The following is a 26,117-nucleotide window of genomic DNA, read 5'->3' as shown; positions in this document are numbered from 1 at the left end:
CACTTTGTTCTCTTTCCCTCTTTTGAAACCCAGTGGAATTTTCATGTAGACCTCCTCTTCCAACTTGCCATGTAAAAACACGTTGTTGAAATTAAGTTAACTAATAATACACCTACTTTTGGTTGCAACCGCCGGAATGGTACGAAAGGTAACCAGTTTTGCCACCGGTGCAAATGTGTCATGGAAATCTACCTGTAAGACCCTAATCATGATTTGAACCAAAACGACGCAGCGGAAAATGAACCATAAAATTTCTTTCTTTTAACTACTCTAACATACTTGAATACCGTTTAGGTCAACCTTTTTAACATGAATACATCATTCATCATTTATTTAATGTAACTATGTTAACAAATAATTACAAACAACGTGACCGCTTTCCCTTACAATCCATGATCTTCAACTCGACCCTCGTTCACTTGTCCATCATGAATATCTGACTAACCTGCGGTCACCATATATAACCAACACGTTAGTACATGGTGACATCATATATAATTTAATACATATACTTAAAAGGCTATATCACATTCTAACTACGTAAGGTATTCCATTGAAACATCCTCTCAATTTTATTTACTCGAGTCTGACGTCAATTCCTCGAGAGTCCGGCATTCCCATACCTGCACTCCATTTCATTCTCAATAGTAACATGGTTAGGAATACATAATCTCAAACATATTGAAAACCCACATCTTCACATATACGTATACTAGTGATCTACAATCATTAGATTACAACACGTGTATACACTTTCATATATCTAAGTACATTCATACGTATCCCATTCATATGTGCGTACATACAAGTTGACACTACTTACACACGCTACAGTTCCATATCAACATACATACATACATACATACATACATACATACATACATACATACATACATACATACATACATACATACATACATACATACATACATACATACATACATACATACATACATACATACATACATACATACATACATACATACGTACATACGTACATACGTACATACGTACATACATACATACATACATACATACATACATACATACATACATACATACATACATACATACATACATACATACATACATACATACATACATACATACATACATACATACATACATACATACATACATACATACATACATACATACATACATACATACATACGAGTCACATTCACTTATTCGTAAATGGAGCCTTCCTACAAACATATCAACACAAATCAATGCAATAGCAATTAAAGATAACCGACTAACTTCGAACAAACATGATGAACATTCCATTAACATGATGAAATTTCAGTAACATGATGAGCAATCAATTAACATGATGAACATTCCAGTAACATGATGAACATTACATTAACATGATGAACATTTCAGTAACATGATGAACATTCCATTAACATGATGAACACTTCACCAACATGATGAACATTCCATTAACATGATGAATACTTCAGTAACATGATGAACATTCCATTAACATGATGAACACTTCAGTAACATGATGAACATTCCATTAACATGATGAACACTTCAGTAACATGATGAACATTCCATTAACATGATGAACACTTTAGTAACATGATGAACATTTCAGTAAAATGATGAACATTTTAGTAACATGATAAACATTCCATTAACAAGATAAACATTCCAGTAACATGATGAACATTCCATTAACATGATGAACATTTCAGTAACATGATAAACATTCCATTAACATGATGAACACTTTAGTAACATGATGAACATTCCATTAACATGATGAACATTTCAGTCAAATGATGAACATTTTAGTAACATGATAAACATTCCATTAACATGATGAAACTATCAACCTAATTTACATTAAGGATAGACGAAGTTCATATGAACTTACCTTGGTACTTACCCTTACCCGTAACTTCTTACGTGGTTCTCAATATACAACATACCAAACTTCATTTATAAATAAGAAGTGATTCCGGAAATCACTTACCTTAAGTGTCCGTATTCACATCCATTTTCCTCGCCTCCTTTTGACCCGTTAGCCTTCCATGCTTCCATCCATCTTGACATGATCCCTATACTTTCATGTCATTGCATTCACATTCTTGTTAGCATACATGATTTTACATATTAACGATCATATCAAATTCATGTTTCACATTTGACTTTCATTAGTCAATTCTAACAAGCATAAGGTATATTTCCATAAGTCAATCTTTTGAAACTCATATAATTCATCACGTCATCACATATAATACATATGGATATAACACGCATCATATAACTTTCTATAACATTACAATTGTGACAAAAAGTCTAGAATTGCTACTAATGCACAGTTGACTTTCAGAAAGACAGCGATTTATCATATGAACTTTCGACTTAACCTCATACATCCATGTCATTATAGTAGACTATACTAATGACACTATATACATTTCATACTCATGTAACATCCTATTTATTTTAAACAAGATTTTCATTATATAATTGTAATTTGGAGCCTTAGAAAACATTTTCTTTATTATGACTCAAATATTTAAAATATCATTTGCTAATACACGACAAATACGACAAGACCAAAACATTAGTCTACATCTTTACTAAATTTGCGGAAGCGGTGACAGACGAATTCTTGTGTTCGATTCGCGGCTTGACTTGATCTTCATCCGACTTGTGAGCATTACCTTCTGTGAACCTGTTACAACCATCCACAGGGTTAGTAACTCAAACATATGAACGAAAATAATACGTTCCCGAACAATAAACTGATATTCAGGACTTTCGATTTCTTGCATAACACGAGGAGGTTATAAGTTATACTCTCGCGTTTTAACGTGATCAGACATTGACCAACACATAACGTGAAGGCTCAGTTCCTCATAAAACCATATTTTATGAATACGCTTTGGTATCAAAACCAGATTATTAAATCTTGCAAGTTTCATATCCAACTTTACATTTGTGCATATTCCCCCACAAATCATGGCTATGATGGATTTAGAAACATGCCGCAAGGGCTCAAGTTGTAAAACCGGGGTGACTATTACTCAACCCCGCACTCGAAGGGTCTTTTAGTCGGTAAAGGCTTAGAGCCAACATAATACATGTTTTACGTACCTGGCGGGGCCAATGTTATGACCCGTTTCGGTTACCTCGGACACCCCCATTTCTTTTATTTCTGGACAATGCATGCTCTTCATATATATCCGTGCACGAGGATAAATCTCAACCGTGATAACAAATTTATATACGGGTTTCAAAGGTGAAAAGTTCATCCACCGGCTCGTTTACTATCTAACATACTAAATACTCGTTAAGCAACGTCTTGTCGGGTGCGGGAGGTGATTAACTCACACTCGACCCGGTTATTTCTATTCAAAGATTCGAATAACATGCTTCTTATTATTCTAAGCACTTAGCCTATCCCGGCTAGCTTATATACACAATGACACGTTTAATGTTATTAGGTGCCCCTTACCGGGTTTACCAAGATCATTAAATAAGTCATTGCACTAGTGCACAAAAAAAAATAATTTCATTGCTGCCCATTCTGCGCAGCTGCTGTTCAGACCCCTTTTTGATCCATTTAACATTTGAACCAAGTCTTCATGTTAACTAACGAATCGTAAATAACTCAAAGACCTTTCCAACCATATAAAGTACAGCTCCTAACGATTTTTCTACGATTTTAGACGAATTTACAAAGTTCAGCCCGTTATGACCTTTTTTTTTCCAAATTCTGCACAAATAATTTAAACATTTCTGACACAGCCGGGCTAAATAGTGACCCGGCCGGGTCGCAGTTCTGAGTGCTTTTTGAGATATGAAACTTTCTGACACGGTCGGGCTAAAAAATGTCCCGGCGGGTCGCAGTTATGGGTGCTTTGGTTATTATAAAAAAATCTCAAACCTTTTTTTTGAACCTTACGAAATGTTTGACGGGTGGTCCATTGGACAACCCTTTGTAATGCTAAAACACAAGTTTATCCCCCATTTATGTGCGTAATTATCTTGAATTAGGTACCTACTGTTGTCTATGTCTCAGGTACGGCTTGGAGGCTAAAAGATGGATTAAATGCAGCTTTGGAGATGAACGGGTCGAGCGTGGAACAAGAGACGAAACAAAGAAGACATATCAGCTCACCACCGTAAATTACGGTCCTACCGTAATTTACGGTGGACCTGGATTTCATCTGGATCTCCACCGTAAATCAGTCTCTATGCACCGTAACATTCTGAAGTGTACCGTAATTTACGGTATGACCGTAAATTACGGTGGAGTCTGCGAGAAAACATGTAACTGCCTCATTAAGTCAGTTTTTATGGTGTCTTTTCATCATTCCTCATGATTGGACGTTTGTGAAACACTTTGGGGGCGATTTTGGCTGTCTAGGCTTGGTTCTAAACATTTCCTAACATTCGGTTTGTGTTTTTGATTTGTATGAACGTTGAATTGCTTGTTATGATGATTCACCAAGCTATGAGTGGCTAGAACTTTCGGTGATCATCCTAGGTGCAGGTTTCCTTTGAACTCTTGTGTGTTTATTTCTGAATTTCTAGAATGATAACTTGTGTTTGCTTGTTTATCATGGTGTATGCATAATTGTTTGTAGCGTGTTAATTGGTATTGCAATTTCTAGTCTCAATCGTACGTTCTTGGTGCCGTTGGCAATCGAGATATCACGGGAAGGGTTAGGGTTGGTTATTGATTAATTGGTCATCGGGAAACAACCTCGCGTTATCTAATCCGAGTACTTTGTTCCCTTTTATCACAACAATTATCTATACACGAGTTATGTCTATGTAACTCTTTCTAGTTGGAATTACACACAATTGTTTAAAGAAACTGAATCCTAAGATGGTCATTGTTTTCCTAATTTGTTAAACAACCAATTTCAATTTGCTCTTAGTTATTAATTTAGTTTTCCAAAACAACAATCTAAATCACTGAGTTTTAATTTCTGCATTTTAGGTAATTGTAGTTTAATTACAAAGCTATACAATCGACATACTTTCCACATACTCCCTGAGTTCGATACCCTCTTACCACTATCTATAGTTGTTTTTGGGATTAAATTTGCATGTACCACGACATCACGTCAAATTTTGGCGCCGTTGCCGGGGAGTAGTGCGCAACGTGTGTTAGTTTAATAGTTTTGTTTTGTTATTTTCGGGTTTACGCTGGTTGTGTTTTAGTGTGCAGGTACTTCAGGTGTATGCATACTAGGGGCTCTCACAGGTCATCACCGCTATCGTTTGATCCGGAAATTGAAAGAACGCTAAGACAAAACAGAGTTTTAGTATGAGAAAACAAGATCATTGGTTCACCCACTTCACCCATCACACCGAGAAACATCATGGCTGATTCTCAAATTCCACCTACAACGGGTCAATCATCCTCATCTTTTATACCTACTTCCACCCAACCATCACCAAACACCACATTACCTAATACCACCGCCGAATTCACACCATCCAATGTCACCCAACCAATCACCACTCAAGCTGAACCCGCCATCACCTACAACCTATCCACCACAATCCCACCATTATCCCACTTCTTTCCCCCAACTACGGGTCAATCATCATCCGCTTTCACAATTGCACCAAATTCAACCATTGTGCATACTACTTCATCCTTTAGACCACAACAATCGGGTTTTCAGTATTCGACCATCCCATTTGGGCAAACTTCTGGAATTCAAGGAGATGGTTATGATGAGGGATTTGAAGATTTTGAGGGGTATGATGAGGATGGGTATTTTTATGGAGGTTATGGTGATCAAGGGGAGTTTGGGTATGTTCAAAGTCAATCCCAAGGGATGGCAAGTGTTGGTGGAATGCCTCAACAAGAACTTATACCACAACACATTCGGCCAAGACCACAAGGGCCACCAATGCAACAACCTATCCCATTGCAACAAGTCCGGCCACAAAATGTACAACCTAATGTTCAACAATTCCAAAGGCAAATTCAACGCCCACCGATGCCGCAATGGCAATTTCAACAACCAATCGCACCACAAGGGCAAGTACCAAGGCCAAATGGTCCTATTATTCCAAGAGGTAGGTATGGTGTACCAAGGAGACACCTTAGAGAAAATGTGAGGGGCATCGAAGCACATTTTCGGCCGGTAATCACTCAAAACCCTTCACCGGTAGTCATTCCTCATAATGATCAAGGGCGAACATTTGAAGTAAGGACCAACTCTTTGCAAAGTTTACCAAAGTACAAGGGGTTGACAACGGAGGAGCCTTACTTTCATTTAGAGGCTTATGACTCAATTTGCAACACTCTTGGGAGTCAAGGGTTTTCGGCCGACGATATCAAATTGGTATTATTCCAATTTTCTTTGGAAGATAAGGCGAAGAAATGGTTTTACACGTTACCTTTGGCATCCATATATACATGGGGGGAGATGCAACAAACTTTCTTGGATGAGTTTTACACCGCCCAAAAGACCAACGATGCAAGAAAGGGGTTGAGAAGCTTCCAACAACAACATGGTGAGATGTTTCACGAGGCATTCGAGCGTTTCAATATGATGATAAAGAATTGCCCTCACCATGGAATTGAATTGTGGGAGTTGATGAATGCCTTTCACGAGGGGTTGAGTACCGAAGATGCACGTGATTTGATGTCTATTACCGGTGGGACTTTTGGAACAAATTATGAGAACGATGATTGGGAGTTCTTGGAAAGCATGGCAACTACATCAAAGAGGAAAGCTCAAGCCTCAAGAAGAGCCCGACCGGCCATTGCCCGACCTCAAGTGCACGCCATAGATGATGGTAATGTTCAAACCACTAATCAAATTTATGATGTTTGTGCTTTGTGTAATGAAATAGGTCACGCGGCTGAAAATTGCAAAGGGATGTTGGAAGGGCAATACGAAGAGGTCCATGCGGTTCAAGGTCAAGGTCAAGGAGGAGGTGGTAGGAATTACAATAACATGAACTCTAACACCTACCACCCCGGGTTGAGGAACCACCCGAATTTTCGGTATGGGAACCCTTCAAATCAAGCCAACCCGAACTTTCAAGGTAGTCAAGGTAACTTTGGTTCACGCCAATCTTACAATAACCAAGGTGGATACCGAGGCGGAAATAACCAAGGCTATCAAAAACAATATCAAACGGGTCAAGAACAAGGGGGGTCTTCGGGTGGAAACGAGATGATGGAGATGCTAAAGAGCATGCAAATGGAGATGCAAAAACGGAACCAGCTCGATGCAAATGGAGATGCAAATTGAAGAAAGGTAAGGGTCAACTTCCAAGCGACACTAAGGTAAACCCTTCACATGGTTCGTCACGAGGTAAAGCTAATTTGTCACCCGAATTGGTTGAGGGGGTAGTTGAGGATGTTACGGGTAATGAAAGTGATGATGAAATTTCACCGGTTAAACCAAAAGAAACTATTGTTAAAAAACCGGGTTTGGGTGAAAATGAAAAGAATGAAAAAGTTGAGGGTGAACCGAGTCAAGTCCCGTTTCCATCGGCCTTACTTGACCCGGGAATGAAAAATTTTATTGTGTCGAGAGGTCCTCAAAAAGAGGAGATGTGGGACATGTTTAAACAAGTGAAAATAAATCTCCCACTTCTCGATGCAATAAAACAAGTCCCCGCTTATGAAAAATTCTTAAAAGAATTATGTACACAAAAAAGGCAAAACAAAAAGAAAGTGCCTAAGCGGGTGGATTTAACCGGGCAAGTGAGTGCGGTTTTAAATGGGGAGCTTCCTCCTAAGCTCCAAGATCCGGGCACGCCATTGATTAATATACAAGTTGGAAATTTTCAAATGGCTAAGGCGTTGCTAGATCTTGGAGCCGGAGTTAGCATTTTACCGGGGGGCTTATATGACCAATATGACTTTGGTCCGTTAGCAAGGGTGGAGACAACGGTTGTTTTGGCCGATTTGTCTCATAAGCTACCACGGGGTATGGTCCAAAACGTAATTGTCAAAATTGATGAGTTTTATTACCCGGTTGACTTTTTAGTCTTGGATTACTCATCGGCGGACCCTAAGCAACAACAAAATATAATTTTGGGTCGGCCGTTTTTAAGCACCGCACATGCTATTATTGATTGTAGATTTGGTACAGTTGATATGGCTTTTGAAAATAGAAAAATGCGTTTGAATGTTTTTACTAACAATTCTAATGCTAATGGTGTTGATGAGTGTTTCATGGCAGATATAGTTGACGGATGCAACCCGCATGAGTATGAGGAGGATGGTTTGGATATTTGCCTGTGTGATTTTTCTGAACAGGTACATGCTTATGCACTCCGGGTTGAAGAGGAAAAGCAAGATGCGATGGCGTTGAAAGAAGGTAGACCGCCATGGACTCATCAATTTGAAGGTCTACCGGCGGAGATCGATTCGGGTACAAAACCATCATTGGAGGTACCGCCAAAGTTGGAGCTCAAAGCCTTGCCTAGCCACTTGAAGTATGTGTTTTTAGGGGATAATGACACCTTACCGGTCATTATTGCCTCTAATTTGGAGTTGGTACAAGAGCAAGCGTTGATGGAGGTTTTAAAAGAGAACAAGGGAGCTATTGGATGGACGATTGCCGACCTCAAAGGAATTAGTCCATCCATTGTCATGCATAAGATCATTACCACTGAAGATGCGAAGCCGACACGAGAGGCTCAAAGGCGATTGAATCCGAACCTACGGGAGGTAGTTAAGAAAGAGGTAATTAAATGGTTGGATGCGGGAATTATTTATCCAATTTCGGATAGTGCTTGGGTGAGTCCCACCCAAGTTGTGCCTAAGAAGGCCGGCATTCAAGTAGTCAAGGATGAAAGTGGTGAACAAATTGCCACCCGACCGGTTACCGGGTGGCGTGTGTGTATTGACTACCGGAAATTGAATGCCGCCACTTCTAAGGATCATTTCCCGCTACCATTCATTGATCAAATCATTGAGAAACTATCGGGTCAAAAATACTATTGTTTTTTAGATGGGTATTCTGGTTACAACCAAATCGCCATACACCCGGATGACCAACACAAGACCACCTTCACTTGTCCATATGGCACCTTTGCCTTTAGGCGAATGCCATTTGGCTTGTGCAATGCTCCGGCAACCTTCCAACGATGTATGATGAGTATTTTCTCGGACATGGTTAGAGAGTCGCTCGAAGTATTTATGGATGACTTCTCCATTTTTGGCACTAGTTTTGATGCTTGTCTCAACGAATTACAAAAAAAGTGTTAAAAAGATGTGTTGAGAAAAATTTAGTGCTAAGTTGGGAGAAGAGTCATTTCATGGTGCAAGAGGGCATTGTGTTGGGTCATGTGATTTCTGAAAGGGAAAAAATACGGGTAATATCATCTTTGCCACCTCCGAAAAATGTTAAGGGGGTAAGGTCATTCTTGGGACACGCGGGTTTTTATAGACGTTTCATTAAGGGTTTTAGTGTTATCACCAAACTCTTATGCAACTTGTTATTAAAAGATGTCCCATTTGATTTTACTAACGAGTGTATGCAAGCTTTCACTGTTTTGAAGGAACACTTGGTCAAAGCTCCTATTTTGCAACCACCGGATTGGTCAAAGCCGTTTGAGATAATGTGTGATGCAAGCGACACCACTATTGGTGCAGTTTTGGGTCAACGGGTTGATAGAAAGCCGGTGGTGATTTACTATGCGAGTAAAACTTTATCCGAAGCGCAACTTAACTACACCACAACCGAGAAGGAATTACTAGCGGTGGTGTATGCTTTGGATAAGTTTCGCTCGTATATTTGGGGGAGCAAAGTGGTGGTTTATTCGGATCATAGCGCGGTCCGGTACTTGATGGAGAAAAAGGACGCGAAGCCTCGTTTGATTCGGTGGGTCTTATTGTTACAAGAGTTCGATCTAGAAATCCGAGACAAAAAGGGAAGTGAGAATGTAGTAGCGGATCACTTGTCTCGGATTCCGGTGGAAGGAACCGATGATGTGAGTGAAATCAATGAAAGTTTTCCCGATGAGCAACTTTTAGCCGTTTCCACTTTCGTTGCACCGTGGTATGCTCATTATGTCAACTATTTAGCCACGGGTGCCATTCCAAGTCATTGGACCAAAAAGGGTCGACAACAATTCATGGTCCAAGTAAAGCAATACATTTGGGATGAACCGGATCTCTTCAAGATTGGACCGGATCAAGTTATACGAATGTGTGTGCCCGAAACAGAAGTGTTGGAAATTTTGACCCATGCCCATTCGTCCGCATGTGGGGGTCATTTTAGTGGGCATAAAACAGGCTATCGGGTTCTTTCATGTGGGTTTTATTGGCCCACCATTTTCAAGGATGCGTGTGAATTTACTAGAAATTGTATAAATTGCCAAAAGATGGGTAGTATATCGAAGAGGGATGAGATGCCATTAAAACCAACCTTGGTTGTTGAGATATTTGATGTATGGGGTATAGATTTTATGGGTCCCTTCCCGAACTCGAATGGCTTCTTATACATTTTGGTAGCGGTGGATTATGTCTCGAAGTGGATTGAGGCTATTGCAACACGAACGAACGACCATTCGGTTGTTTGTAAATTTGTTCAATCCAACATCTTTTCTCGCTTTGGAATCCCGCGGGTTATTATAAGCGATGGTGGTTCGCATTTCAAGAACTTCAATTTCGGGAAATTATTGAAAAGATATAGCGTAAACCACTGAGTTGCCACACCTTACCATCCGCAAACAAGTGGACAAGTCGAAGTGTCCAACCGTCAAATCAAAGAGATCCTCATGAAGACGGTAAGAACGGATAGAAAGGATTGGTCGAGCAAGTTAGACGATGCATTGTGGGCATACCGAACGGCTTACAAGACTCCTATTGGCACAACGCCTTACCGGATGGTGTATGGTAAGGGTTGTCATTTGCCAATGGAGTTAGCGCATAGAGCACATTGGGCGATTAAGACGGTTTACGCGGATTATGATGAGGCGGGTAAGTTGAGAAAGTTGCAATTGAGCGAGATAGAAGAGATTCGAGATGAGGCGTACGAATGTGCATCGGCCTATAAAGATAAACTCAAGAAAGTGCATGATGCAAAATTGAGAAAGAAAACATTCTAAGTGGGGCAAAAAGTTTGGTTGTATAACTCAAGATTGAAGATGTTCGAGGGCAAGCTTAAAAGCAAATGGATGGGTCCGTATGTCATTCGGAGAGTTGGGAGATTTGTTGATGTAGACATCCAAGACGTGCAAACATTGAAACAACAAATGGTGAATGGTCACCGCTTGAAGCCATACTTGGAGGGGAATGACATCAACAACTTGGAGCTTGACAAAGCGGGCTACATCTTGCGCCCGGTCGATGAGGAACAACCATGAGAGGCCCAGGTTTGGTAGTGTACATAGTAGTATTTTGTTTTGTTTGTTTTGTATAATTTGCACAATTGCCGTATTTCTTCGAAATCCGTGTTTGAAACAAGTGTGGGGATGTTCGGGTCATGAATTATTCTAACATTGTGTTGAGGACAACACGGGATTTTTGAGGGGGTAGGGTAATTTTTATAAGTTTTTGAAAAAAAAACATAAAAAAAATAAAAAAAATTAAAAAATATAAAAATTTTCACTTAGAAACTCAATTTTTGGAAAAAGGAGACATGCTCAGGTTGTACCGTAAATTACGGTACTACCGTAATTTACGGTGGATGTTGAAAGTTTTGGGGTTTTACGGTATTTCATTACTGATTTACGGTGAAGAAATTGAAGTTCAGGTCTCACCGTAAATTACGGTGCGGAAAAAATTCAGGTCCGTCGGTCAGGGTTCCGCAGTTACATAAAAAAAAATATAATAATAACATCTGATTACGTGACTTCACCCCAACCACACAAATCATTTTCACTTTACATTCTTCCATCATCTCTTTCCCACAAGAAACCACAATTCTCCATAACCTTCTTCACCTTCAATCCTCCATAACTCCTTCAATTCTTGTCCAAACTAAGTGAAATCGGAGTCTATTTTGACTAATTTTTCACGTAGTTTCTGATTTTGACAAGAGATTTACAAGAAAACGCTGTTTTTGGGTCCGCATCCCAAACCCTAGTTCGAAATTTTTTGGGGGTTTTTGGAGTTTTTGTTTCATAAGCACTTGTTCATCTTCAAATCAAGGTATGGAAGTTTAATTTGTGTATTTTGATGGTGCATTGTGAAGATTGAGGTTATTGATGTTTGTTCATACCCACTTGCTTGTTCATAATGTTATTTGCTAATTGTCTTGAACATGAGTATGATTGTAGATGTAGGATGTCTAATAAAGTAGTGAACTTATGGGGGATTTCTACATTGTAGAGACACCATGCCCAAATTTTTGAAAAACTCATACGTTGTAGTTCACTAGCATCTACAACCATAGTAACAAGCAAGTGTGGGGATATTTTGGAGAAAGGAGCCTAATTTTGTTTTGTTTGCTTGTGTTGTTTGTTCTCATGTGTGTAGGAAAATGGTTAAGACAAAAGAAAAAGCAGGATCTAGTTCGTCATCATCAAAAGGGAAAGGCAAACAAGTGGAACAACAACCGAGAAAGAGACAATTTTTGGGCCGGGTGGATGAAAGTGAGAGCGAAGAAGAAATGGAATTGGATCCAAGTGATAAGCCGTTGTGGAATTCGGGTCCGTTAGATGATCAAGCAGAGGAGTGGCAACCGACACTCTACCATGACTGCATGAATAAGTTGAAGAACAAGGCAGCAGCCTTCATTTGTGAACGAGAGGTTCGGGAAGTGGAGTTCCAACAGTTTGGGGTGTTTGATAAGTTTCGGGCGTTAGGATGGGAATCGGCGCTTAAATGTTTCGATAAAGACAAAAGCAACTTATTTATGACCGAGATACAAGAATGGATGGCGACCTTGAAATGTCACAATTTTAACAAGCCGTCACAGATGAAGTTGATTGGTGAGGTGCACGGGGTACCGGTGGAGATGTCATTTGACACGTTAAAGAAGCTCGGAAAGTATGATAGTCTCCCGGCTCGTGATTACATGGTTCCCACTCTCGATGACCTCTTGCTTAAACCGGAAAAACATGTTCGATGGAATGATATGTTGGCAGCAATATTTTTACCCGGTAAATACAGTGGTATTCTATACCGGAAGAATTTAAAAATTGAAGCTAAATTGTTGCATACAATCTGTCTTCTCAATGTCATTCCAAGAAGGGGAGACAAAGAGCAGGTGAGGTTTCCGGAGGTACCCGTTCTTTATTCGTTAATGCATGGGGCTCCACGTTTCCCGGTACGTTATCCTATCATGAACCACTTATGGATCTGCTGGAATAAGTATGGAAGATTCATCGTCCCTTATTGTCGAATAATTACGGGGTTGATGAAACAACAGAAGGCGATAACATCTGAAGATCGGGGAGTAACAAAAAGGCACCAGCCTTTTACGTTGGATAAGTTGGGGAGTGTTTGGACGTATACTCAGACGGAGCGTTATCACAAGTTAAAGTCAGAAGGCCAAAGGTGGAGAGCTCTTAAGGCGAATGCGAGAGATTTGTTACCGGGTGAAGAGGATGAACCCGAGAGTGAAGCAGAGATCCCAAGCGGGGATGAAGATTATGAGGAGCAACCGCAAGGTGGGGTGAACTTGAATGTGGGTCAAGGGGGTTATGGTGGAGGTCATGGTGGTATGTTTTACGATTATGCGCAACAATCTTCTAAGCCGGGTTGGGCTTATAACGGTACAATGCAAGAAGTGACTGAAAGTCAACGCCCTCCGGCATCTATTTTTGATACATGGTCGGGGTCGGAGAGGACGTTGTATGATCAAAACACGAGGAATAGTGCAAGTATAGAGCGGTCGTTAAAACATACCTTTGATCGCCAAGAGTCGTGGAACCGCACATTGGTGTATTCCCGAGAGGTGGAAACGAATAATAGGTACTTCGACGATCAAGCGAGGAGGATGCATGCAAATTGGCATGCCGGAAGGCCGGTTGTTGAGGATCCACAACATGTGGACTATGCCTCATTACCGCCTTATGATGGTAGTGTCTCATATCCGACTCCACCACTTCACCATTCACAATGGCTTGACCCGAGGCAGCAAGAGGGAGCCAAACAACAAGGAGGAAGTAGCAGCGGCGCGTTTGGATTTGGAGAATGGAATGACATGATGTCATCCATTTTTGGACCTCCAGGACCGCGCTACTATTAATCAGGTGGTATTCTCTCTTTTGTATAATTTGTACATATTTGTGTTTTTATTTTGATTATGGTTGGGTGGTGTATGATTGTGTCGTTTGTTGGGTTGGTGCTTGTTGGTGGTGTCATGTGTTAAAAAAGAAAAAAAATATATAAAAAAAATATAAAATGAAAAAATACAAAAAGAAATTTGTGGTTTGAGTGAAGAAGCTTTTGTCGATGTTGAATGATTTAGTGATCAAAGCCTCCTAAAGCCATACATTGGGGTCAATGTATCCCAAGTGTGGGGATGGGGAGAATTTTTGAAGTTTTTGAAAAATTTTGAGCCAAGCGAAACGATGTGAGAATTTGAACACCCTAGATTAACCCCAAGTTGGTGCACCGGCAACCCTTGATACCTTTTTCATTCTTGGTGAGAGTTGTAGCCACACTTGTACATAAATAATGATTGTCTTTGATGAGAGTGGCTACGGGTGGGGGTGCATTAGAACTTGTGCTTGAATGCGATTTGAGTCCTTAGTTAGACAGGAATGTAGAAAGGATAAGGGCATTTAGGTAGCCTCGTCGTTGGTGTGAGCGAGTGTGGGATTTGGGGGGTTGGACCTCATAAGTATATATATGAGCATGGTAGTGAGAGGGGCGGGGGTTTGGACATTTAGTTGCCCATTTTGTGCCTTAAAAGCCTATCAATTGTTACCCCTAGCTACTTACTTAAAATTTTACCCAAATTTGACTCGGTCTTATAAGTGTTAGTGATAGTATTAGTAGATTTATTAGTTTGAGGTAGATATGTTTAAAGCTTTATTGTATGGTTGCTTGCTTTGGTAAAAAAAAAAAAAAAAGAGAGAGAGAGAAAAGCAATGAAAAAAAAGTGAAGTTTAATTGTCTTGTATATAGTAGTTAAGTTTGTTTGTTTGTTTATTTTTGTAATAAAAAGACCGGGTCGAATTTTCGCTACTTCATATATATCCCATTTCCTACCTATACACCTAGCCACGTTACAACCTTGAAGTCCCTTTGATTTGCATTCATGTTTGGCACTTATAGGAGAAGGATAGATTCAGGTACAAGCCTATGATTGTGCAACCACCCGTTTGCCTATTGTGTGTCTAGCTTATCTTTGCTAGTATTCAATTGTAGCCGAGAGGAGAGATTTAGAGAGGGGTGCATTGGTTGGGTGTTAAAAAGGAGTTAGTAAAAAGATTGCATGTTTTGTTTGGTTTAATTTGATCACTTGTTTTGAAATTGATTTGATGAGTTGCTTGGGACAAGCAACGGTTAAGTGTGGGGATGTGACGGGTGGTCCATTGGACAACCCTTTGTAATGCTAAAACACAAGTTTATCCCCCATTTATGTGCGTAATTATCTTGAATTAGGTAACTACTGTTGTCTATGTCTCAGGTACGGCTTGGAGGCTAAAAGATGGATTAAATGCAGCTTTGGAGAGTTTAGAGATGAACGGGTCAAGCGTGGAACAAGAGACGAAACAAAGAAGACATATCAGCTCACCACCGTAAATTACGGTCCTACCGTAATTTACGGTGGACCTGGATTTCATCTGGATCTCCACCGTAAATCAGTCTCTATGCACCGTAACATTCTGAAGTGTACCGTAATTTACGGTATGACCGTAAATTACGGTGGAGTCTGCGAGAAAACATGTAACTGCCTCATTAAGTCAGTTTTTATGGTGTCTTTTCATCATTCCTCATGATTGGACGTTTGTGAAACACTTTGGGGGCGATTTTGGCTGTCTAGGCTTGGTTCTAAACATTTCCTAACATTCGGTTTGTGTTTTTGATTTGTATGAACGTTGAATTGCTTGTTATGATGATTCACCAAGCTATGAGTGGCTAGAACTTTCGGTGATCATCCTAGGTGCAGGTTTCCTTTGAACTCTTGTGTGTTTATTTCTGAATTTCTAGAATGATAACTTGTGTTTGCTTGTTTATCATGGTGTATGCATAATTGTTTGTAGCGTGTTAATTGGTATTGCAATTTCTAGTCTCAATCGTATGTTCTTGGTGCCGTTGGCAATCGAGATATCACGGGAAGGGTTAGGGTTGGTTATTGATTAATTGGTCATCGGGAAACAACCTCGCATTATCTAATCCGAGTACTTTGTTCCCTTTTATCACAACAATTATCTATACACGAGTTATGTCTATGTAACTCTTTCTAGTTCGATACCCTCTTACCACTATCTATAGTTGTTTTTGGGATTAAATTTGCGTGTACCACGACATCACGTCAATGTTCGGGGTTCGATTATTAACTTAATTCCATCATAATTTAATAGCCGGATTTGAAAGAAAATCCAAATTTATATTCTAACTTAAACTTCGGTTTTAAACCGATTCGTTTGGCTGGTTATGGATATTTTTTTTTACCATTAACTAGTTTTGATAACTTCATATATAAAATGTTCTTATATCCTTCGACCATAATGAACTTTATGGTCATTTTATATCCACACCTCCGCTTCTACGACTCCGTGGTCGTTTATACCTCGAATTCGACCATTTTCTTTGATTCAAGGTTCGTTTATTCATTTAGGCCCGTTTGGACTATCTTTGTGAATACCATCACTTTAGATAAAACACCAAACGTCCTAATTTATTGTGCATTAAAATTTAACCACTTTAATTGGTTAGGATGTTCCCATCGTCTCTATAACCTCTTGAGTTATTTGCGAGATAACTTAGAACGGTCCTACCTCGTTAGTTCCCAATTTTGCCCCTTTAAGGCTAAGGTATAAACAATCATCATCAAGCATTGCATACTAATTTAATGAAGATGAGACACAATCTTATATTACTAAATAAACGCAACTATTAGTCACGTACCTCATTGTTTACCTGTGAGCTACCGGATTTCTCGAGCATCTCTACCTGTCGAACTACCGAATTCCGCTTGAGTTGCCTATAATTTCACAACCTGTTAGCTTGTTAATAATATACACCTTTTATCCCTAGACCATTAGCATAAGCCAATGTTCACATAAGGAATTCACACGAACTCGTTGCGGTTCGTGATCAATCATATTTCTATCTTAGGCATTTAATCGAACACCTTGTAGGCGTGATTACTAAGCCACCTTTCTACTAGAATTTCATAACTTTCTAACACCTTATAAGGTTTTAGTTATGATCAAACATCTCAAACACGAAGATTACATATATAAACTAGTAGAATCAAGATCAATATATTATCTAGTGTTCATGGACTTGGGGTTTTTCATCATAAGATCAGAACCCCTTTCCAGCGCTACTTGAACACCAACCACAACACATACGTGTCCAATAACACTAAATTTCAACATCATAGACGGAATTTAGCCTTTATACACTACAATTTCATTTTATAAATCTCAATCTATGCCTTAATTGCATATATTATACTTGATCAAATTCCAAATGATCATCAAGAGAAGAATCAGAACTTACCAAGGTGGTTACCAAGATGAGATGATTACTAAATTGGCTTCTATCAAGCTTAAATTCAAGATTTGATTTTAATTTGATGAAAGATCAAAACCCTAGCTTGCTCCTCCTATTTTCTCTGGAAATCTCCAGACACACACATATACGTATGAATGTGTGTGTTGTGTAATAATTTTGTTTTTTTTTATTAAATCAAGTTTCATTTGTACGCATTTGACCCCTATACTTTGGTTAGTCGTTTAAACGACTAAATTTGATCCCGTTTGCTAACTTTTACCGTCCTAGTCATTTAACACATAAAATGTGTAAATGTTAACTTATAATAATATATAATATTTTCGGGGTGTTACAAGTCTACCCCACTTAAAAAGGTTTCGTCCCCGAAACATTTCCCGCTCGTTCACTTACCGATATGCTTATAATGCGTTTGGTTCTTGAGTCAAGGTTTATGCATGCCTTGCTACATAAATCTTTCGCGTGTAGGGTCTCATGGACCGCCATTTACATTCTACATGCTTTTCTTAATTATTTACTAGAACGATTCACCTTCTTGTCGTTCGTTCGTATCATCTTGTTAACAAAATTTTTCAAAACAATCTTGTTGCGATAGACACCATAAGTAGGTCCTAAAGCTTTTTGACCTTTATCGGCCTTGCCGGTTATAATTACCGGTCACCGGTCAATGATATACTTCTTTATCTTGGGTGCCCACCCATTATGTGTCTCAAGCGTGATCGCATCACCTCACTTTGAGTTTTCTATTACTTTTCGTGTTTCGAAAACTTTTCGTCTTGAAACTTCTACTTGCACTTATTAGTGCAAGTCTGTTAAGACTTTTAATTAAACTCTTCTTCCCTTTTTTTTAAACTCATTTTACACGTTACAACGCTATTTCCACTAAAACCAAATTTTAGTTTGATGTTTTCTTTTAAATTGAGTCAGTCACTCGCTTTGAGAGTTTGATAACTGACTGTTTCTTATTTTCATCACATTTTACGCGGGGAATCATAACCGACTCCCACGCATTATACCTCGTAGGTTATTACTTTAACTTTCCTCTTTTGAGGTGAGACCCTTAAGGTCCATTTTCCCTTTTTGTTTGTGTCCCAGAGGTCACCTCGGTTCGTCATCCTTTATCACCATTTTTATGACTCGAAAACCCGTCTTTCGTTTGTTAGCGACCCGTAGGTCCATCTCTTTTATTAATGACCCGAAGGTCCATTTCTTTTACTAATGACCCGAAGGCCCATGTCTTAAGTTTTATTTGGTAAAACCACTTCTATTGTTATACAGCTTTTGGGTTTACCCGTTTTCTTTCCAACACTTTTAGAACGTTTATTTTAGTGATCTTTTATACAATCACAGCCATCAATGTGATCATCGTTCTTCCTCATAAGGATTTGATTAATAACGTCTTACTTGGATGGTTACCCTTATCCAAGTTTCTAAATCCGCATTTATTGATACTTTATTATTCACAATAGCGAATAATACGTATCATCCATTTAGTTTTCATTGGAGATATTTTCCGCCCAAGTCTTAATTTCTCATTCGTAACCTTAATCCATTGTTTAATTGTTTCCTAACGTTATCTTGTTGTAATTTTAAAACGTGTACCTGTGATACTCACCCCGATGAGCTTTCTCTCAACTCGTTCATCTTTTCTTTCTTTGTCGTCAGCATGGTGACTTGTAGCCTTTCCATGACTCCGGGTAAAACGGCTTCGGTAGCCTTTTTGACTTTCTCATCAATCCTTTCGCGCATCTCCTCAGTCATGAGGGATACCGTATCGTCGCCAACTTCGGTCAACATATTTCCACTGTAACAATAACCAGAAGTTAATTCATTTCATTTTATTATTCCATGTCGTTTTATGGAATTTACCCACATCGTTTATCAATATAAACAATAAACGATGTTTCTACATGTTTTATTTGGTTTGGCCAAGTCTATTACCTTGCCTTCACCATTTACTACTATTACAATTCCGGGTTCGGGCGTAATTACACTCCTTCCTTTTATTACACTTATTTTCTTCCCGCGTTCGAGTGTACGCGCACTCCTTTCCATTACGACACTTATCTTTTATTGCATTCCCGGGTTTGAGTGTACACGCGCTCCTTCCCATTGCAATATTTATCGAGATTACTTTTACCTTGGTTTTACATGCTCACCATTTTTTTTCATACATGATCCATAAACCACATTTGACACATTTTATAGTCCTTTGCAAATATCGTCATTTGCAAAGACGTTTCACGCTTTAACTTCCAACAATGACCAAAGCCATGTTGGTTCATTGGTTTATGACAATACCTCTGCCTCAATGGTCCCTCGGATCAATTCTACTTCGGTTTTACATGTCAATGACCAATGAAACGCTTTTCACTTGTTCATCAAAATCAATTTTAATTTTAATTTTTTTTTACATAATTCACTCATTTCACCCATCATGGCACTTTCTGACCATGACAGGAAATTACCACGCTTTATACCAATCATAGCCTAAAGCAATGACCGTTTCTTGCTAAGCAACACCTCTGCTTCTAGGACCCTCCCGGGGTCATTTATGCTTTGGTTTTACATGCCTTAGCAATCATAGTTTGCTGACAACACCTCGGTTTCTACAACCATCCGGTCGTTTATACCTCGGATTTACTTGCCTTATCATAATTTAGAACGTGTACCTGATTGATACTCGCCCTGATGTACTTCGTTGTCTCAAATCATCACTTGATTTAGGTTCTTTGCTAGCATGTTCTCTGTCATGCTTTCGAACCTTCCGCCATTTAAATCATTTAACTCCCGTCATCTTCAGATGCGGTCATCATATCATTCAAACATTTCAATTTATTAATAATCTTGTTATTCAATGTTTGCCCGTATTTTTATACAAGACATTCAAATATACTTATTCCACAAGTAACTCATTTGATAATCAATCTATGGTTAGGCTTTATACTACCTAACCATCTTTTACCAATACATTGGGAGCAACATGTGCTCCCACAATAACTTCAATCCTTATTTACAACAATCTCAACTTAAGTTGGATGGTTCTTTTAAGGACTACTCTTACCATTATGAGATCAAGTCTTGAACCGAACACCTTCGTCTTTAACCTTCAGCTCTGATTACCAACTTGTAACATCCTATTTATTTTAAACAAGATTTTCATTATATAATTGTAATTTGGAGCCTTAGAAAACATTTTCTTTATTATGACTCAAATATTTAAAATATCATTTGCTAATACACGACAAATACGACAAGACCAAAACATTAGTCTACATCTTTACTAAATTTGCGGAAGCGGTGACAGACGAATTCTTGTGTTCGATTCGCGGCTTGACTTGATCTTCATCCGACTTGTGAGCATTACCTTCTGTGAACCTGTTACAACCATCCACAGGGTTAGTAACTCAAACATATGAACGAAAATAATACGTTCCCGAACAATAAACTGATATTCAGGACTTTCGGTTTCTTGCATAACACGAGGAGGTTATAAGTTATACTCTCGCGTTTTAACGTGATTAGACATTGACCAACACATAACGTGAAGGCTCAGTTCCTCATAAAACCATATTTTATGAATACGCTTTGGTATCAAAACCAGATTATTAAATCTTGCAAGTTTCATATCCAACTTTACATTTGTGCATATTCCACCACAAATCATGGCTATGATGGATTTAGAAACATGCCGCAAGGGCTCAAGTTGTAAAACCGGGGTGACTATTACTCAACCCCGCACTCGAAGGGTCTTTTAGTCGGTAAAGGCTTAGAGCCAACATAATACATGTTTTACGTACCTGGCGGGGCCAATGTTATGACCCGTTTCGGTTACCTCGGACCCCCCCCCCCATTTCTTTTATTTCTGGACAATGCATGCTCTTCATATATATCCTTGCACGAGGATAAATCTCAACCGTGATGACAAATTTATATACGGGTTTCAAAGGTGAAAAGTTCATCCACCGACTCGTTTACTATCTAACATACTAAATACTCGTTAAGCAACGTCTTGTCGGGTGCGGGAGGTGATTAACTCACACTCGACCCGGTTATTTATATTCAAAGATTCGAATAACACGCTTCTTATTATTCTAAGCACTTAGCCTATCCCAGCTAGCTTATATACACAATGACACGTTTAATGTTATTAGGTGCCCCTTACCGGGTTTACCAAGATCATTAAATAAGTCATTGCACTAGTGCACAAAAAAAAAATAATAATTTCATTGCTGCCCATTCTGCGCAGCTGCTGTTCAGACCCCTTTTTGATCCATTTAACATTTGAACCAAGTCTTCATGTTAACTAACCTAACGAATCGTAAATAACTCAAAGACCTTTCCAACCATATAAAGTACAGCTCCTAACGATTTTTCTATGATTTTAGACGAATTTACAAAGTTCAGCCCGTTATGACCTTTTTTTTTTCCAAATTCTGCACAAATAAATTAAACATTTCTGACACGGCTGGGCTAAATAGTGACCCGGCCGGGTCGCAGTTCTGAGTGCTTTTTGAGATATGAAACTTTCTGACACGGTCGGGCTAAAAAATGACCCGTCGGGTCGCAGTTATGGGTGCTTTGGTTATTATAAAAAAATCTCAAACCTTTTTTTTGAACCTTACGAAATGTTCGGGGTTCGATTATTAACTTAATTCTATCATAATTTAATAGCCGGATTTGAAAGAAAATCCAAATTTATATTCTAACTTAAACTTCGGTTTTAAACCGATTCGTTTGGCTGGTTATGGGTATTTTTTTTACCATTAACTAGTTTTGATAACTTCATATATAAAATGTTCTTATATCCTTCGACCATAATGAACTTTATGGTCATTTTATATCCACACCTCCGCTTCTACGACTCCGTGGTCGTTTATACCTCGAATTCGACCATTTTCTTTGATTCAAGGTTCGTTTATTCATTTAGGCCCATTTGGACTATCTTTGTGAATACCATCACTTTAGATAAAACACCAAACGTCCTAATTTATTGTGCATTAAAATTTAACCACTTTAATTGGTTAGATGTTCCCATCGTCTCTATAACCTCTTGAGTTATTTGCGAGATGACTTAGAACGGTCCTACCTCGTTAGTTCCCAATTTTGCCCCTTTAAGGCTAAGGTATAAACAATCATCATCGAGCATTGCATACTAATTTAATGAAGATGAGACACAATCTTATATTACTAAATAAACGCAACTATTAGTCACGTACCTCATTGTTTACCTGTGAGCTACCGGATTTCTCGAGCATCTCTACCGGTCGAACTACCGAATTCCGCTTGAGTGGCCTATAATTTCACAACCTGTTAGCTTGTTAATAATATACACCTTTTATCCCTAGACCATTAGCATAAGCCAATGTTCACATAAGGAATTCACACGAACTCGTTGCGGTTCGTGATCAATCATATTTCTATCTTAGGCATTTAATCGAACACCTTGTAGGCGTGATTACTAAGCCACCTTTCTACTAGAATTTCATAACTTTCTAACACCTTATAAGGTTTTAGTTATGATCAAACATCTCAAACACGAAGATTACGTATATAAACTAGTAGAATCAAGATCAATATATTATCTAGTGTTCATGGACTTGGGGTTTTTCATCATAAGATCAGAACCCCTTTCCAACACTACTTGAACACCAACCACAACACATACGTGTCCAATAACACTAAATTTCAACATCATAGACGGAATTTAGCCTTTATACACTACAATTTCGTTTTATAAATCTCAATCTATGCCTTAATTGCATATATTATACTTGATCAAATTCCAAATGATCATCAAGAGAAGAATCAGAACTTACCAAGGTGGTTACCAAGATGAGATGATTACTAAATTGGCTTCTATCAAGCTTAAATTCAAGATTTGATTTTAATTTGATGAAAGATCAAAACCCTAGCTTGCTCCTCCTATTTTCTCTGGAAATCTCCAGACACACACATATACGTATGAATGTGTGTGTTGTGTAATAATTTTGTTTTTTTTATTAAATCAAGTTTCATTTGTACGCATTTGACCCCTATACTTTGGTTAGTCGTTTAAACGACTAAATTTGATCCCGTTTACTAACTTTTACCGTCCTAGTCATTTAACACATAAAATGTGTAAATGTTAACTTATAATAATATATAATATTTTCGGGGTGTTACAACTCATGATGCAATAAGCATACAACCACATGATCATCTAGTTATATGCATACACCAAACATATTCAATTCCGTTCATTCTAGTAACATAATTCTACAACTAACACCATGACCTATGCTTAACAGCCCAACATCATTCTAACTTCATCCTGTTCTAATGATCTCATATGCTTCACATTTAGTGTACTTTTAATTATCAACTATGATTAAGCAATTATTCAAACATGTAGTAAACATCATACCACTCCAACATAGAGTACAATATTCTAATGCATACTTTTACCAAATAACATGGCCAACCAAATCCTACATGAATTCCATCTAAAAATAGACTTCTCATGTTTATTTATCATCAAATACATCATATCCCCATATTATACGATTTCATCCATTACTTGCATACCTTTTCATCTATTAATCTCACCTAGGCATTTCATCAAACACTTGGTGTGCATACCACAATTTATGCATAATGTACAAGTGTTTCATGTTTTACTTCCTACTTCATGCTTTCATTCATCAGTTAACACAAAAACATCAACAAATTCATATCACATTCAATCTACCTAACAAGAACGCATTACATACAACATAGCACAACAAGATTTGAACAAGGATTGGACATGGGTGACACACTCATGTTGCCATCTTCACCACTAGAAGTGGGTTTCACCTCCAAACATCAAATTACTACAAATCGTTCATAACCCAAGACCTATATGGTGATTCTAACACCTCCTCATACTTAATTTCATACTACTTCATGGTTTGATCATAACCCACTTCTTGAAAAATCACCAAACCAAATTTATAACTTACCACATGTTCATTAGCATGAGATGGTAAGGATTCTTCATTCATGCATTGATTTAGCTTCAAATCCTTCTTAAATTTATGGATTTTAGAGTGTTTGGGAGAACCTTCTTCTTTGTTCTCCTTGGGTGTCGACACACACACATAAAAACACACTAACCACTGAAGTTTTCTATTTAATAGAAACTTCAACCTATTTTCCCACTTTTAGTCCTTCTTATTTACTATTTGGTCGCATTTGACATTAAGTTTTATTCCTTACTTGTTTGACTAACTATTTAACTAAGATAAATAGCTTAGTTATTTTGTCTCATACTAATACATAATGAAACATACTAGTGGATTAAAATTCAAATTTTGGGGCATTACACTACCCCTTCCAACTGTGTAAAGCTTTTAGCCACAAGGCTTGATTTATATCTTTCCATCTCGCTATTCGGTTTATATTTCACTCTATATACCCATTTTGAGTCAACAACTCCTTTTCCACTTAGTAAGTTTTCGAGTGCCCAAGTCTCATTTTGCTCAACAGCACGTATTTCTCTTTTCTTTGCCTCTTTCCAATTCTCGTCTTGTGCAGCTTAATAAAAAATCTTTGGCTCATCATGTGAATTGATGGCCGCTAAGAAAGTTTGCGAGAATCAATAAATTTGTCATAAATTATATAATGAGCTAAAGAATGTACCATCGAGGTTTTGATTGTGTGCGGGTCGTGTGTGGTCAACTGATGGTAGTAACTTTACCTCATAATCATCAAAGTATTGTGGACGTGTACAGTTTCTTTTCTCTCTAACTTTTTTAACAACTTGAGTCTTATGTTGGTGTTGTAATTTTCAGCCGACGTCTGATTATTTTCGAGTTCCGTATCCTAATGATCCAACGTGTCTTCCTGTTTCGAGCCACTAACTATATCATTTTCTTGTGGCAAACCTTCTGTCAAATTATCCTCACTTTGCTCAGGTGAGTTTTCTCCTTGTAATTCATTTTTATCCACTCCCTTTTAGTCGTATTTTCATCATATGGGTATATGAAAATATCTTTTTCTTCTAACTTTCCTTCGTGTGATATAGTATGAATGAAAGAAAAAAATAGTTTCAACAAATCTTACATCTCTTCACACTGCCAATTTCCTTTGTTCTACACCATAAATTTTGTACCCCTTAGTTCCAACAGGATAGCTAAGCAACACCCCCGGTCAGGTTCAATCTTTGAATTTATCTTCTTTTGTTTCAGTATTTCTAAAGTATGCTAAGCAACTAAAAACCTTCATGTGTTCATACTCCGGGTCTTCTTTGTATAAAAGCTCGTATGGAGTTTTGTTCTTTATTAGTTGAGATGGTAATTTGTTTATGATGTACATAGCTGTCAAGATACATTTTCCCCACAACTTAATAAGTAATTTGGCTTCAAATCGTAAAGCATGTGCGGTCTTGAAAAGATGTTATGCTTTCGTTCTATCACTCTATCTTGTTGTGGAGTGTATGGACAAGTGGTTTCCAAAAGAATTTCATGCTCTACCTAGAATATTTTCATAT

At 38.3% G+C, this 26,117-nt stretch overlaps 1 long non-coding RNA gene and 1 other non-coding gene across 2 annotated transcripts; both read right to left on the bottom strand.

The window, feature by feature from the left end:
• Positions 1-239: 239 nt before the first annotated feature.
• On the bottom strand, positions 240-24,711 carry LOC110942282. The gene is made up of 3 exons (XR_002594719.1): positions 24,589-24,711; positions 1,991-2,075; positions 240-623 (listed from the first exon to the last, which is right to left on the bottom strand). It is a non-coding gene; the product is annotated as an uncharacterized LOC110942282 (long non-coding RNA).
• On the bottom strand, positions 6,472-6,577 carry LOC118492766. Its single transcript, XR_004894768.1, has one exon. It is a non-coding gene; the product is annotated as a small nucleolar RNA R71 (small nucleolar RNA).
• Positions 24,712-26,117: the final 1,406 nt, after the last annotated feature.

The sequence above is a fragment of the Helianthus annuus genome, chromosome 5 (assembly GCF_002127325.2).
Source record: "Helianthus annuus cultivar XRQ/B chromosome 5, HanXRQr2.0-SUNRISE, whole genome shotgun sequence".
NCBI classification, from domain to species: domain Eukaryota; kingdom Viridiplantae; phylum Streptophyta; class Magnoliopsida; order Asterales; family Asteraceae; genus Helianthus; species Helianthus annuus.
The sequence above is the reverse complement of the archived record's forward strand: the minus strand, read 5'-3'. Positions and strand labels throughout refer to the sequence as shown.